The following is a 16,810-nucleotide window of genomic DNA, read 5'->3' as shown; positions in this document are numbered from 1 at the left end:
CTTTGTACTTGGTTCAAAACAGGGCCCACAACATTGACGTGTGACTTGTAAGTACTTAAAAGTAATGAATCCCCTAATTATTACCTATTAAACCTGTAGCAGTATGGCACTTAGAACAAGTGTTGCCAGCAATGGTGACAGGACCAGTGACCTTCACCAGCAACAATTACACCTTCTAGGGAAACATTTTAAAAACCCTGTAGCAACATAAATGTAGATTAACCATAAGTATATGCAGTACAAAACTTAATAATTGTGTTATTAAATGTGTATTTCAAAATACAGCTATGTTACTACACTGTGATAATAACCTGTACAAGTGGGATTTCCCAGGATGACTTATTTGCTATTGTTTCTATACCTTGTGATAAGTTATAAAACAAAATGCACATACTGTACTCTAATATAGACAAAACTAGTTGTTGTTAAATACAATTTTCCAAATGGATTGTCAAGAGAATTGTACGCACACCTCTGATACTAAAAGCCAAGGGGCTAAAGCAGTGCAAGCTGGAACAAACACTTAAACTTACTTTACAAACCACCATACTACACAAGACAGTTACACACACACACACACACACACACACACACACACACACACACACACACACACACACACACACACACACACACACACATACATTGGAAAAACAAACTCTCAAGGGTTATACAGTACTGTAAGTGGTTATGCAGCAAAAATTGATCCAGTTGATTTACCCTGTCAGATTACATGTAGGTAGGTAGTTGGTAGATCAGAAAACTCCCCTGTTCAACAAGGGTCTAGCTTCCCAATTAACCTATTCCACTTTTGTTTTTGTTTTGTTTTTTGCTCATGCAGGCACACACCAAGGGCCTGATTCAAAATTTATACAGCATTTTTATCAAAAGGAAAACAAAACTGTAATTGTCATGACAGTAACAAACAACGTCTGTCCCAACACTTAAAGCCTTTGAAGGGAACTCCTTGCCAATTTATAGCAGCGATACTTGTACACAGCCTGTGCTCCAGGAGTGAATTCCAGGTGGTCCATGAAAAAAAAGAAATGACGCTTCTGAAAATTGCCATGTGGAGACACCCAAAGCTATAATCTTCTACACTAGATAATACAGCTGCTCAACAAACAAGCCTTTTTGTGCCTCATTACAACATCCTAGTTATTGTATATCCATATGTTCTGCAGATTATGAATTATTCCTCATTGCAAAGTATTCAATCACTGCTTATTTTGAACAATATGCTGCAATTCTGTCCAAAAAAAGGTTAGTTACCGTTACAGTATTAAATAGTGTTATAATTTTAACAATACCCATAGTAAATGTAGTTTATTGTATTTTATTGTATTGTATAATAGATACGCTCTATGATTTAATTTATGCACTGATTCAAATGTAATCATATTTTCCCCATTTTATTCTTTTAACTATTCAGCAAAATGGTTCAAAGTGTTTTTATAACATTCTAAAGAACCATGTTACCATATTTCCAATACATTTTTTAACCAATAAGAACAATGGAGTGTTTAGTAATAGTATACATTTTCATGACAAATGAATTAGTCATTTATCAGACACTTTTATCCAAAGCAACTTACAGGAACTAGGGGTGAACTATGCTTCACAACTGCTGCTGCAGAGCCACTTACAATAAGACCTCGGTTTTACATCTCAAGAACAGAGCACAAGGAGGTTAAGTGACTTGCTCAGGGTTACACACAGCGAGTCGGGGGGTTGAGTTGGGAATCTCCTGTTAACAAGCCCGTTTCTCTAACCACTGGATCACCAGAATCTATGAGCATGTTTTCATGAAGAAAAAGGTATTATTACTTTCCATTTCTAATTGCATTTTAAGAGCCTGTCAAGATAATGGATATTACTGCTGAAAGCAAGTTATACATCCAGTTCATGTATTGTAATTGTACTTTCCCTGCCTGGGTTTGTACCAGGGGCTGTGTGAGAGTGCTGGACACAAAGTTATTAAACCCCACAGTAAATCTGCACAAAAAAAACAAAAACAAAAACTACCTTTTAAGTATTTTACAGCTTGCGGTTATAAATGTTACATCAGTGTATATCTTTCAACATAATTATTGTATTTGTAAATACATTTTACACACTGGTATTATATTAGGCTTAATATATTTTTCCTGAAGTTGCGGCCCCACAGTATGGCAATGTAAGCAACACTCCTGATTTGGACTTCAAACCAGGTGGATATTAGATGACGTTTTTATCATTGCTTCTTGAGCACAGTAACACAGGTAAGTGGAAACACTGCTTTCTAAAATGTTATGTTATATTAATTTCCTATATCTAATATATTTATATAATCTTGTACCATTGTGTGTTGTGGTTGTTTTCAAGCCTTGTACATTGGATAAACTGAAGCTTTAGAAAAGCCACTGGAGGTAGTGGCATTGTACACAGGTCGTGGACCATTGCGTGAATACTATGCCATTGCTGTACATTAGCTTCTCACCTGCAAAAATATAAAAGATCCATAAAATCACCATACCTGTTAACTCATTTTGATGGTCACCTGTATATTTTACTTTTCAAATCCATAAGATTCATTCAAAACCCTTGAGAAAAAGCAAAATGACTGCAAAATCAGTTTCAATTCATCTATTTCTGCTGTAACTAATTAACAAACTGTTTATTGTTTCATTTTTGAACTTTGTGTTGGATTCTAATAAATATTATTATTATTATTATTATAGGAAAACGGCAGCCTGGACATTGTACTCTTTTGCACTGCACCAGTCATCCTTACCACAGTTGGTGATCAGAAGAGGGAGTCAGGATGGACGCCGCCGCATTGGGAGCAATACTGGAAGCGCAGGAGCGAAGACATCAGGAGGGAATGGCGACCATGATGGAGTGGATGCATTCCATGTTCCTGGAGGCCAATCGGGGGGGGGGACCCGCGACCGAACCAGGGTGGTGAAGATGTCGCTGGAGGATGATCCCGAGGCCTACTTAGTAGCTTTTGAAAGGCAGGCTACGGCAGCACAGTGGCCTCGGGATTGGTGGGCTAACCATTTGGGCCCCAATTTGATCGGGGAGGCCCAGGCAGCCTACCAAGCCTTAACAAACGAAGACGCCCTCGATTATGATCGTGTGAGGCAGGCCATTCTTCAGTGACTGGATATCACTGAAGAGACCCACCGTCGCCAGTTCTGGGAATACCAGCGACCCCGCATGGTGGCGCAACAACTGGTGGACCACGTGACCCGGTGGCTCTGCCCCGGCACCAATAGTGCCAAGAAAGTAACTGAGCTCATCGCCATTGAGCAGTTTGTGAAGGTGCTGGGGCCGGACACCCGGACCTGGGTCAGTCGCCACTGTCCCACCACGCTGGATGCAGCAGTTTGATTGGCCGAAGGGTTCGAGGACGCCCTCCCTTCTGCTCCAGTGGTCACCCTACCTGCTCCTGCCTCCAGTAGACCGCGAGCGGCACCACCACCACCACGCTTCACCCCCACCACCTACGGACTAGCACTGCAGCATCACCCCATGGGCAGCCTCCCTCCAACACAATGGAGAGCGAGGGCGACCCCCAGCGGGGTAGGAGCAGAGTACCCCTCCCCGCTGCCAAATTGGCAATGGGACACGCAGGCTCTGTGGGCACCTTTTCGCCCCACCTGTTACCGGTGCTAGGAGGTCGGCCACCTGGCGCGGAATTGTCCGGTGGCCATGGAGTGTGGGGTGACCTCCCATTACGTCCTGACAGCACCAGGTAATTCCCAGGGTAATGATTGGGAGGGGCCTTGTGTTGTTGATGTACGGGTTGGTGAGGTGAGCACCCATGCATTAGTGGACTCAGGATGTGGGCAGACTTTAATTAGACAAGCTCTATTAAAGGGGGTACCTTGGTGGTCACGAGGGGTCGTGGTCATTTCCTGTATTCATGGGGATAACAAGGACTACCCCCTTACTAAATTAGATTTGACAGTTGGATGTCATGCCCGTTGAGTAATCGTGGCTGTGGCAAACAAGCTGCCCTATCCAGTTATTTTAGGTCGAGACTGGCCGCATTTTGATAGCATGATTAAAAAAACGGTAAAGCCAGTCTCCGGTAAGACCATGGGAGCAGCGGGGGAAACTATTGGAAATATTTTCCCGCTGCACACCGATTTGTTCCATTCTCGATTTCGCCCAAAAAAACCAAAAAGAGAGCGAAGGGTTGAAAAATGGGAAGGAACATTAATGAAACAAGGCTGGGGTTTGGTGGGGGAAGCCTCAGGATCTATCAAATGTAAGGAAAAGGGGGTTGGGACCCAGTGTGACCTGCGGGGGCAGGTTACTGAGGCCCCCAGTGCTGAAACTACTTTAGCTCCGATCGATATCCCAAAGTTCTAGGACCGAGATGTGGACCTAGCGATGGAACAGAAAAACAATCCTTCGCTGGCACACATCTGGGGGCAGGTTCGGTCTATCGAGGGGAAGGATGTAAAGGATAGCCGGCCGCTTACATATCCCCACCACATTATTGTCGGGCACTTGCTATATAGAGTATCCCAATTCACGAGCACAAGTCAGACTGTAACACAACTACTCGTTCCCCAGTCTTTTCAGCGTGAGATCATGCGGTTGGCTCACGATGTCCCCTGTTCAGGCCATTTAGGTATTGATAAGACTCGGGAACGAATATTGGCTCGATTTTATTGGATGGGAGTTTTTAGTGAAGTGGCGCGATATGTAGCAGAATGCCCGGAATGCCAGCAAGTAGCACCAGGGCGGGTTCACCCAGCCCCGTTGGTCCCACTGCCCCTAATCTCAGTTCCCTTTGAGCGCATTGCTATGGACATAGTGGGTCCATTGAGCCAGTCTGACTCTGGATATACGCACATTTTGGTAGTGGTGGACTACGCGACCAGGTATCCAGAGGCAGTACCATTGAGATCCACTAGTGCCGCAGCCATTGCTAAAGAGTTAGTGAATATTATATCGAGAGTAGGGATTCCAAAAGAAATCCTCACTGATCACGGAACGAACTTCATGTCACAATGTTTGAAAGAATTATACAAATTGATGCAAATTAAGTCGATCCGAACCTCCGTTTATCACCCTCAGACGGACGGTTTGGTGGAATGTTTTAATCAGACCTTGAAACAGATGCTGAAGTGGTTTCTCAACCAAGAGCAAAAACATTGGGCTAAACTCCTCCCTTACCTAATGTTTGCAGTGAGAGAGGTGCCTCAGAGTTCGACCGGGTTTTCTCCCTTTGAGCTGCTGTATGGGAGGCAACCACGAGATATCCTTGATCTTGTGAAAGAAGGGTGGGAAGAGCAAAGAAAAACCTCTAAAAACATAGTCAAATATGTAATTATGTTAAGAGACCGCCAAGCATTGGTTGGTCGTTTGGCACAGGAGAACCTAAAACTAGCTCAGCATCGCCAGGAGCAACAGTACAATAAACAAGCACGTATTCAGACTTTTCGGCCAGGTGATAAAGTACTGTTGCTACTTCCCACATCGGAATCTAAGTTGTATGCTAAGTGGCAGGGGCCATACGAGGTGGTTCGGGAAATTGGTAAAGTAAATTATGAAATTAGACAACCCGATCACCAAAATAAAACCGAAATTTATCATATCAATTTGCTAAAACCCTGGAATGAAAGGGAGGCCCTATTTGTAGCTGGTGACAGTTTGGAAGAGGATTTTGGTCCCACTGTCAATTCACCTGTCAATTTACCAGTTATTAGGAGGGGTGCGTAGCTGCAAGTACTGAGGACGATTCCATTGCAGTCAGCTGCGGGGCAGCCCTCTAGTGGAGAAACCATGGCGACGCGTTGACTGCAGGGAGGAGTTTCCTGGGTACAAAGGGGAAGCAGCTACGTCAGTTCCTCCCCTTGCGCTGAGAAAGTGAGAACGACCGGCCGGAGCTCGTGTTTGTTTACATTTTGTGTTACGTGTCTGTTTATGTTTTAGTAGAGGAGCAGGAGGACGGGAGGCTGTAGCCGGAGAGCCAGTATTAACCCCAGAGCATGCCCCTCACCACACAGCACGATACCGCACGGCGCGCGCACCACAATCCCCGGAGGAAAAGAGCACAGTTTTCGTGCACGGAGGATTGTGGCTAACAGTGTGTCTTTTTGTTTACTTTTTGGACTTTGAATCTTTTTGTTATTTTGCCCCAATACCATCGATTGGTAGCGGGGCTTATTATTGTTTCATTTTTGGATTACTTTTTGAACTTTCTGTTGGATTCTAATAAATATTATTATTATTATTATTGGGAAACGGCAGCCTTCATACTTAAATCTCATTTAACATGAGATTCTTGCGTGCTTACAAGCAGATCCAGAAAACGCGCCTAAGGTGACTTTGCCTTGACCGTTAAAAAAATGAACACTGATGCTTAAAACCCGTAAGGTTTGTGTTTTACGGCCGTATGATCTATGAACTTGTGGAAACCAGTAACACAGGTAATCGGTAAGGATTGACAGCTCTGAATCACTATGTTTAAGGAATTGTTCTTGGGCAGGTTGAAACACACAGACGAGAGTTAGCGACACATTTAAGTGCTGGCATGTAGTTTTACTTTCACATGTTTTTCTGATATAAACGTAATGAGTAAAAGGCCCTCTGGGTGCCATGTTAAAGTGCAGCAGTAATGGGTATTGATTGGTAGCGAACTAAACATATGTACTATAAATAATAAAAGGAAGAACCACCTCACGCACAGTCCATGTATCAAATCCAAACGCCAATTTTATATGATTTCCATTAGTTAAGGCAACATGGCACTGAAAAAAAAGAAAAAAAACACCAGGAGATACGTCTTAATTTATACTTTGAAAGGAAAAACATGCCCACAAGATAACTCAGAAGATGGAAGCTTATCACCCAGTCATTCAATACAACCTGAAGAGAAAAGAGACAAGGTGGTTGAGGATAAAGCAGGCTTGATACTGCAGCAGAAGGTATGTTTATTGAAGTGTCCAGTTTGAGTAAGTGCTGCACTGCTAGACTGCGGTACTGCAGTTGGTTGACAGAAAAAATATCTGCGTCCAGGGGGCCAACTAATACAAGATTGATTGAGACACAGGGGAACTGAAAAAATACACCATGGCCTAGAAAGAACAATCTTAAGTAGAAAACATCAGTACTTATACTTAGGCAGGGTAAATTGTGTAATCGAGTGTTAAACAAGAAATCTTTTGTTGTGAAATCAGTGGAGAAAAACCTGCTATGACTCTATATACAGGACTGAACTGATTTGCTGTTCATGAGTATTGCCACAGCTATTCCAAATGCTGGGATAACATTCCCTTTTATTTACGATGAGATATAGAGTCTCTGACATGATATGACAAACACAACATTTTAAGATTATAGATTATAGATTAAGAGAAATAGATGTACGTGTTGAAGAAGCCAAACTCTGCATATATATTGATTGTATAGCCTACCAGGTGAAGTAGTCAGATCTAAAGCACTGGCAACATTTTAAAAAAAAGACTACAGTAGATTATGGCCTTTTAAATTAGATCCCCCCCAGTAGGGGGCTAACAAGGGATGAGCCTTGATGGGACAAATGGCCTTTTCTCGTTTCAACACTTTTCTTATGTTTTTATGTTCTTATGTGGAATAGCTAATGGATATTGTTTGAACTGGGTAACAGTTATTATTATTGTGTTCCGTATTTAATTATCCCCTATGCAAAATAATGTGCTTCCCCTTGGACCAATTATTAACTATTAATTATTGGATTTCACTTTTATGCAGATAATACTCAAATATAGTGTTCTTTTCCTACTAAACTGGAGATGGCGGTCTCTGTGCTATCTCAGTGCCAGAGTGAAATTCAAACATTGGTGGCTGTAAATTGTCTACAAATAAATCCTAGTAAGACAGAGGTGCTATTAGTGGGCTCCAGGCACAGTTTAGCTAAATCCCTCCATATTGAAATCTCCTTCCAATACTGTGAAAAAACTTGGGAATTACTATGGATTCAGAATTGTGTTTGGATAGCCACATTAGCACTGTTATAATGGCCTCATTTTATCATTTGAGGAACATTGCCAAATTGAGATCCATTCTATAAAGCTGCTGAGATGGTGGTTCATACTTTGGGTATTTATCACTTATCAGGCCCTTCATGGTTTTCGGCCTTTATATTTACATGAACTGTTGGAACCTTATGCTCCGAGTCCCTCCTTGAGATCATTGAATCCTGAACTTTTTGGAGTTCCTAGAAGTCATCTAAAATCAGGAGGGGCAAGTACATTTAGTTGTTCTGCTCCTTTCCTATGTCCCAAGTCATATCAGGAATGTTCTCACAGTCGAATCTTTTAAATTAAATTTAAAAACATATTTGTCTGAGTGGCCTTATTTTTAAGATGGCTTGATTGGCCAATGGCTTTTTTGAGTTTTTATTGTAAAGCGCCCTGGGATGCTCTGCATGTAGAGCGCTACTGGTATATAAAAGCAAACAGTATTGTATTGTATTGTATTGTATTGTTTTGTATTGTATATTGGGTTTCTAAAACTGTAAGAAACAAAACACCTTTAAATAGAGGGGTGTCCTTTCTGCAGCGTCAAGGTCTTTTGAGCTTTGATAGAGCTCATTTGGGGAAAGCCTTCGGATGGATTTCTTTGGAAGGATGAGTCTTAAATCAAAGGCTTTGTATGTGACAGGAAACCATGAGAGCTGTATAAATGATCTTGTGGGACAATATGAGCCATATGGTGTTGGAGAACTGCATTTTATTGATGTAACAATTTACCGTGTAATAAAGATTGGCGAGTGGAAGGTGTTGCAGCCTCAGTATGTATTTCAGTATTGTCAACCCAGTACACATTTTCGATCATTTTACTGAGTTACAGGCCCAGAAAAAAGGCAAGGAGATGGATTGGATGAGATAGGATCTAAACCCATATTTCACACATCAAACAAGAGCTAATACAAATGGCTAACATGAGAGGAACTTATGGATCGTAATGCTAGAAAACTGTCCAGATTGTGAATTTATATTAGATATATCCAGAGGCTTAAAAATCTCAACTGCCAGCCACAAATCCCCACCAGCGCTCATCTAAAAAAAAAAAAAAAAACAGAATAATTTAAAGGAATTACATGTATTTTATTTTAAACCAAAGCAGGTTTTATAAGTAGGCCTATTTCTTACACATTTTGTGTTTCTGTTTCAGTAGCCAACTGGTACATTACATAAAAGTACACTTAAGTAAAACTTCAAACTTCAAATAAGTAAAACTCCAAAAGACAAATGTGTGAATCAACCTTATTTCCAAGTGCAACTTTGGACTCCGATTCCCAACACATGAAGTAAATTGCATTGCTATAAAAAGACAGGCATCACATTCCCAGTTTTAGATTCACAAATTACTAAAAAGAAAATAAAAAGGTTTTCATAAACTAGTGCTGACAGTGTTCTAAATCATTTCTCAGGCCATTCAGTCAAGTACTTCAATTTGTTATAATGTTTCAAACTAGTTAAGCGCGTACATTCTCAGGCAACCAAACCAATATCTTATTATTATTTATTTATTTATTTATTTATTTATTTATTTATTTATTTCTTAGCAGACGCCCTTATCCAGGGCGTCTTACAGTCGTAAAAAAATACATTTCAAGAATCACAGTACAAGTATTAATACAATTAAGAGCAAGATAAAATGCAATGACTTCAGTTCTAGTAAGTACAAGTATATTACAAAATACTAATCAATATCAGAGCAGATAACAGTGTCAGTGATAGTGACATCAGGATACGATTAAATGCAGTGAATAACACTAGTGGCAGATTACAGTACTCTGTAAAGTACAGGATTAAATGCAGTAAAATAGGGAGCTGATAAGTGCAAGTAAAGCGCATTAAGGAAGAGTGATAAAGTGTCCAGAGGGAAAAGAGGAGTCTACAGGTGCTGTCTGAAGAGGTGAGTCTTGAGGAGGGGCAGTCCTGACATCTGTAGGAAGGTCATTCCACCACTGCGGGGCGAGGGTGGAGAAGAAGCGGGCTCTGGAGGCAGGGGAGCATAGAGGAGGTACAGCCAGTCTTCTAGTGCAGGCTTGTTTCAGGTCTGCCAATAGTAGTGACTTATTTCAATCACGGAAACAAAGCAAATACATTGTGTCAAGTTTACACAGCAGTTAACTCATTTACAGTTGTACATGATACACACACATACACAGCACAAGCAAATGCCATGGAAAGGAAGGAAGGACAGACATACACATACAGATACAGAACTGGCGCTCCTGTTGTTATGCTGCTCTCCATATACTCTATGTAAATATTTTCACTTGCAATAATTGCCATGAAAATAATTTGCTACAGTCCTTATGAAAATACATGTTAATAATTATGTATATTAAAGTTGTATGTTGTATTGTTTTCACTACAGAACAGCCTCAGGCTGAAGTCAAGGTGTTAAAATATTTACCGGAGCTCAGCTCCAGCTGAATGTAAGCCCTGGAAATATGTAGATCCTAATGACCCTGGGTGCAGGAAAGAATCCTTGCCAAGGAGACACACACACACACACACACACACATACACACATACACGCACGCACGCACACACGCGCACACACATGTTTTAAATGTTATTTCATCATCAGCTGTTTCAATGGAAAATACTGTATGATTACTTTTGGTGGAATGATGGATTTGAAGATTATTTAACTGGAGCCAGGATACAAAACTGCTTCACTGCCTCCCAGGGGAAACAGAAACAATTATAGCAGGAGAATCAGAAAGATGGAGAGAAGAAAGATGGAGAGAAGTCCAGGGCTAGCCCCTGCCCCCTGAACCACACTCCAAGGTTACAATAATTAGTTTCCAGGACCCACTTGTAAATGAGGCCTCAGTCTCAATGGGTAAATATTCTTGTTAAATAAATAAATTAAATAAAAAACAAAAAAATGATAAATGAATTCTATTGTTTTGTTAATGCCTCTGAAATCCCATGGGTTTATTTGTCACATGTTAAGTATGTGAACACTGTTTAGAATCCTATGTTGCTTCAAAACCAAAACAGCTAACCTGATTAAAATTGGTAAAAAACCCCAAATCTTTTTGTCACAAAAGATGATTAGCATGAAAAAGCACATCTTACGGACAATCGTCTTCATTGCCGGTCCAGCATACTGGATGAAATGCAACAAAGGGTTAAATCCATATTGAACCATACATACACATTTACAAATCGTTTTAAAAAACGCTGAATTCTACAGGTGGTATTTCTTTTTTTTTCTGTGAGAAACATCTTTAGAAAACAACATTGTTCGAAGCATACTTCTGAGTGATAACTTTAGTTATTATCCAGATGCCAGTATTAAATATTGATAAAGAAAAGCAGTCCCCCAAAGGAGAAAAGTACAAGTCTGAGCTCCTCAGCTTTATTCACAAGTTTGACAATGGCTTCCCTGTGGGACACAATAGAATGTTTCATGAACATGTTTTGTACAGAAAATCTTTTTTTTATATAAAAAAAATGCAAAATATCAATTTTGTCATTGTGGTAATAAATTATTTTATGCTGCCACCTTTCTGGAGAAAGGCATCATTCAGACAGAAAACATTTTTATAAGCTTCTGGGTTCCCATAGCAACTAATTGCTATAGTGCACCAGCTGAAAAACAAGCCACTGTCAGAACCCATTCTTTTAGCTCTAAGAACTAGTTTACCCTCCAGGAAGTGTGAGAGCTTCACATCCAAATAGAACTCAAAGATACAGTGCATGTATACAATTTAAAGCCACCACTCAAACAACTGAATACACACAATTCTGCATGTGGAGCTGATTGTGTTTCTTTAACCTTTGCCAGTTGATATTCAATCTGTTTCAACTCCTACAGTATATCTGCACATGCTGAAATGTCTGACATGAGGTCAGCGTCTTCTATCATTGTATGCTTTATTATTGCATATTAGCCAGAAACCACCAATCACGTTACTAAGATACCGGTAGAAGCTGGCCAGTGTTCTAGAACTGTTTTGCTTCTGCTGATTAGTGCAGCTCTTCAACACATTCAAATCTCACCCTTTCTTAATTACATAGACTCAACGACTGTGCTAATGTATTCTTTATTATAAAAGTACCAATTTCTTGCTTCATATAAACCAGTATTTGATGTACATGTTTGATGTATGCCTCTTAAGAGAAACCACTCTAAAACCATGAAAAACAATCAAATGAAAAAAAAAACTGTTTTTTCTGCCTAATATTATCATGCAATTCCAAGTTAGTAGTCAATTAGCACTGACAATTGTAGCTTGAATGCCCAAGATTTGAAAGGAGAGGCTGAGCACTTACTGAGCAGGAAACACATAAGATGCTTTTCCACAATTAACTAGGCTGCTTTTCAGTCTGGCAGATACTCCTGTTGCTTTCCACAGTGATAATTAAATATATGTTTATCCAGCGCTTCCAGGGCAAAACCACTATAGACCAGAAATATGTAATTCAATTATCTGCAATGCTGTGGAATAAATGGCTAGCACATGTCGTTACCATGTGTGTTTTTGCAGGGTTACCCTTCTCTTGGTACAAACACACACTTCTTTGCATTTGGTCTTCAAAAATCATCTGTCCAGTGGCCAGTTGTCATATGAAGCGCAGAACTGGTGTCTAGCCAAGGGTGGTAGTGATACAAGTTATTTCACTTTGATGAATATTGGGTTCTACATTACATCCAACAATCTTAGCACAGATCCTAGTGAACAGGTATCCACAAAGATGCCACCACTAATAGGCAGCTTTGAATTTAGTTTATTTGTGAGATTAAGGATAAGATGGACATGGAAACTAAAATACATTCTTGCAGCCTCCAAAGAGTAGTCCCTTCAACAGAGACCAAATGCAATAGGGGAGCCTTGCATTGCCAGAGCTTACTTTAGTTTCCTGTGTCATTGTGCACCCACTATGGTAGTAAAAAAGACTATAGTAAAGAAGACCCATTCATCATTTGTTCCTCAACATTTCTTGTAGCAGCGCTGAGTTACTAAGCAATACAATTTTAAAATACTATGAGCTTTAAGCTCCTTCTGTATGTGGACAGAACTGCACTAAATGCAGAATGCATCCTTCTGTCCCTACGTATAAAGGGAAATGTAACCAGTGCTGTTTTACAGGTTGCTTTTATTACCACAAAAGAGTCCTAAAACATTAACAGGAATCTGGTAATGTAAATATATACACTAAGGCCACCAGCTGGTCATTTAACATATTACAGAACTTTCAAATTTCTCTGAACCTTTGCAAACATCATTGCACCTAAATATGGTAAACTAATTATATATATATATATATGGTATACTGCACTGTACTGTAGGCTGTAAAACATACATTGACCCACAAGAATGCAGTAGGTCTGAGTTTTGAGCATGTTGATTTCAATGCATGTCATTCAAACTAACATTTCTTACAGCTAACAGCAAAATGACATGTTCTTACCAAAATATGTTATTTTTGCCTGGAATGGACTGAGCCACAATTCTGAGCATTTTCTGGTACACCTCTATTCTCCTGTGTTTGTCTAAAACCATTCTTGACATGAAAATAAATAAACACATAAATACATAATTAAATACATAAATAAATAAATACATAAATACATAAATTAAACACTCATGCCTTAAATTCAAGTTGAAAGATCACCTTTCTGTTGCACATTACTGTAGACATATTCATCTTCGGGAATTTAATTTAAAAAAAAAAAACGTCTTTCACTCTGCTAAACCTAAAAATAGGCTGTCAGACTGCCTTGATGGAATTACTCAGCAAGGTCCTGTCCCTTCCAACCTGCCCTCTTTGTGGAGACTTAACTAACTAAAAGCAGCTGGATTATTGTGCAGCTAACTGTTAGCATTGAGTATTGACACCTAACTAAAAATTATGTTGAATACATACAAGTACATTTTCTTTGACATGTACAGTACAGTACTGCAAAACTTAAAGATTGTCTATAATTAAATTGCTGTTGAATTTGCCACACCAATGTTTTACTTTTTAATACTTAAGTTGATTTAAATTACTGTATACAATAATGTAATCCAAGTCATTAGAAATATCTGACGCACACACAGCACAATCTTGTGTGTTACTCGGTTATCCTCACTGTAACCTTGTAAAAAGGACATACATTGCATATACAACTATGAAGGGTTCTCCATCTATGCCAAAGAACAGAACTTAGAATTGTACATATAGTCAATCATGAAGAGATATAATGTTGAAGCCATTAATATAACCTGACTGTAGCACTACTGGACAGTAGATTGCTAGGCTTTTCCCTACCTTATATGCTAAAAGGAGTTGATGTAATCGACCATTGCTGGCTTTTGATAGAAATATTCCAGAATAATAGTTTTTAAAGGGATGGTTAACCCCATCCCCAAATGGCTGACCTCATCGGTAAAAAGGTATTTTGTTGTAAGTTATTTTCTGCACTTGATGATATTTTGTGACTGCACAAAATGGTAATGGGAATTGAACCACAAAATTGTGTTAAACTGATGAAAATGGTCTATCAAGACTGGAATTCTCAATGACAAAGAGAAGAAAAGAAAAGAAAATAGAAATAGGAACAAGTTTGCAGGCTGTGAAGACGAACAAATAAAAAAAATGTATTTTTTATGAAACCCTGTCAGCAATTAACTATTTACACCAAACGCATGTTCCACAGCAAAAAATAAAATGCTGTTTTAAACAATAGGCTTCTTTAAATAGAAGCGTTATGTATCCATAGGACATATTGGGCCAGTATCTTTGGCACAAAAACAGAGACCAGAATAACCTATTGAATGTACATTGAACCAGATGTGAAGGTACACAGTGAGCCTATCAGTCAGTTTGCAGCCTTTACTAATACTTTGAATGTAATTACTGTTCAAATCTTTAAGTAATTAACACTTTTATCAGAATATTCAAGAACTAATACAAGACTAGTAAATGTCAATGTGAATATCTTTTTTTTGACAGTAGTTTGAAACATAAAGTATCCTTAGACATACATGAAATACGTAAGAAATAACTAACTCCGGGGTGTGTGGTAAGACAATTATTACCATAGGCCGAGTGCCTTCAACCACCCAGGAAGTGCGATAATAATTGTCTTACCGCACATCCTGGAGTGGGTTATTTAGCTTATAAAATGGCTAAATTTTTTTCTTGAAAATAATTACACAAACTAGCTTTTTTAAGGAAAAAAGAAGAAATGTATTACGTATCCTTCCACTGAGAAAAAATAGTCCCTGAGGACCATTTCATTGTGACATATATATTTTTTACTTTTTTTATTTGCCATAAACATTACATTGAACATTGCCATTTATTGTAACATTTTGACACTAAATAGCATTTGGAAATGAAAGCAAGACTGATTTCCCACACCTGAGGGAGGATTCACGGAACAGCCAGCCATGCACTGGCACTTGGGGCTGACATTGAGGGAGGGGCTTCTGTGTGTGAGGCTGTGAATGGAGGAGGCGTCTTTTTGTAAATCCTACTCCAGGTTCCCTTTCAATTCAAAGATGACCACCAACCAATACTTTTGGGATATGCCTGCACAGGTCAGGTTTTCACTGAGCATTTTATATCAAAGCTGCCGTTAGGCCCCTCTGTGGAGTGACGTTCTTGGTCCCGCCTCACCGAGGTAATAAATAGTCACTACACGGAGAAATCATTCTCTTTTGCCTGTCACAACCAAGTAAGCTAGGTGGGTATAACTGACCTCTTTCCAGTTGTTTAATTGTCTCTTTTAAGAGCCCTTCTCTCCGAGTTTTTCTGCAGTTCCCCTGCAATTTATTGCTGACAGTTAGCTTGCCACTTCAACTGCACTTTGGTTTAAAAAATGTAAAAATATATTTTCAACAGCCGACATTGTCTAGCGACTGTAGTCTGCTTTACTAACCTTGCAGCTTGCCGACTATGTTTTTCTATTTTCTTCTGCCACTTGGCAGCTTTTGAAAAATAAGAGACATTCCTTCAGCGAGACCCAGCTCTGCTGTTGAGTTGAGGACGCTGGGCTACCTCGGCACGGCCACACGCCGTGCGCGGCCTAGCACCCCTACAGGTTGTTGATTACTATTGATTCCTTTTTTACTGCTTACAGTAAAAAATAATAATAACAAAAGCCTTACACTCCATCTTGCTGTTGAGTGTCTGTGTGTGTTACTGCATTGCAGTTTAAAAAAAAAAAAAACAACAACCGTTTGCTTCCTCCATTAGGCCTGGTATTACCTGGTCCTACTGTTGAGTACCACATGCACATTCGAGCCACTCACCCAAAAAATCATTTTTTCTGACCGTGTCTCGCCTATGCTGGGAAACCCTGCGCTGGTGTAGGCAAGCCTCTCACCTGAGCAAAGGCATAAGGATGGGAGTGATACACAACCGTCAAGTGGTGACGACAGATGCATCCAACTTTGGTTGGGGGGTGGTCTGGGTAGGCAGAGGAATCCGCGGATCCTGGTCGGGTCGCTGGACATCCCTGCACGTAAATGCACTGGAGCTGAGAGCGGTCCACCTGACGCTTCATCATTTTCTTCCTGTGCTCCATGTCCTTGTCTGCTTCGGTCCGCTGGGTTACACCTCATACTTTCGGCTGTTGATCTGGGCACAGAGGCACTTACTATGCCACCGGGCTGTCCCTCTCCCGGGAGTGGTGAACTGGGCAGCGGACCTCCTCTCGAAGGCGGGTCCTTACCCGTCAGAATGGCGACTGCACCCTCAGGTGGTGCAGTGCATTTAGGAACGCTTCGGGGAAGCCCAAGTCGATTTCTTTGACACGGCAGGGACGATCCATTGCCCACTGTGGTCCTCCCTCCGAGGATGTG

This window comes from Acipenser ruthenus, chromosome 17 (assembly GCF_902713425.1).
Source record: "Acipenser ruthenus chromosome 17, fAciRut3.2 maternal haplotype, whole genome shotgun sequence".
NCBI classification, from domain to species: domain Eukaryota; kingdom Metazoa; phylum Chordata; class Actinopteri; order Acipenseriformes; family Acipenseridae; genus Acipenser; species Acipenser ruthenus.
This window is presented reverse-complemented; position numbering follows the sequence as displayed.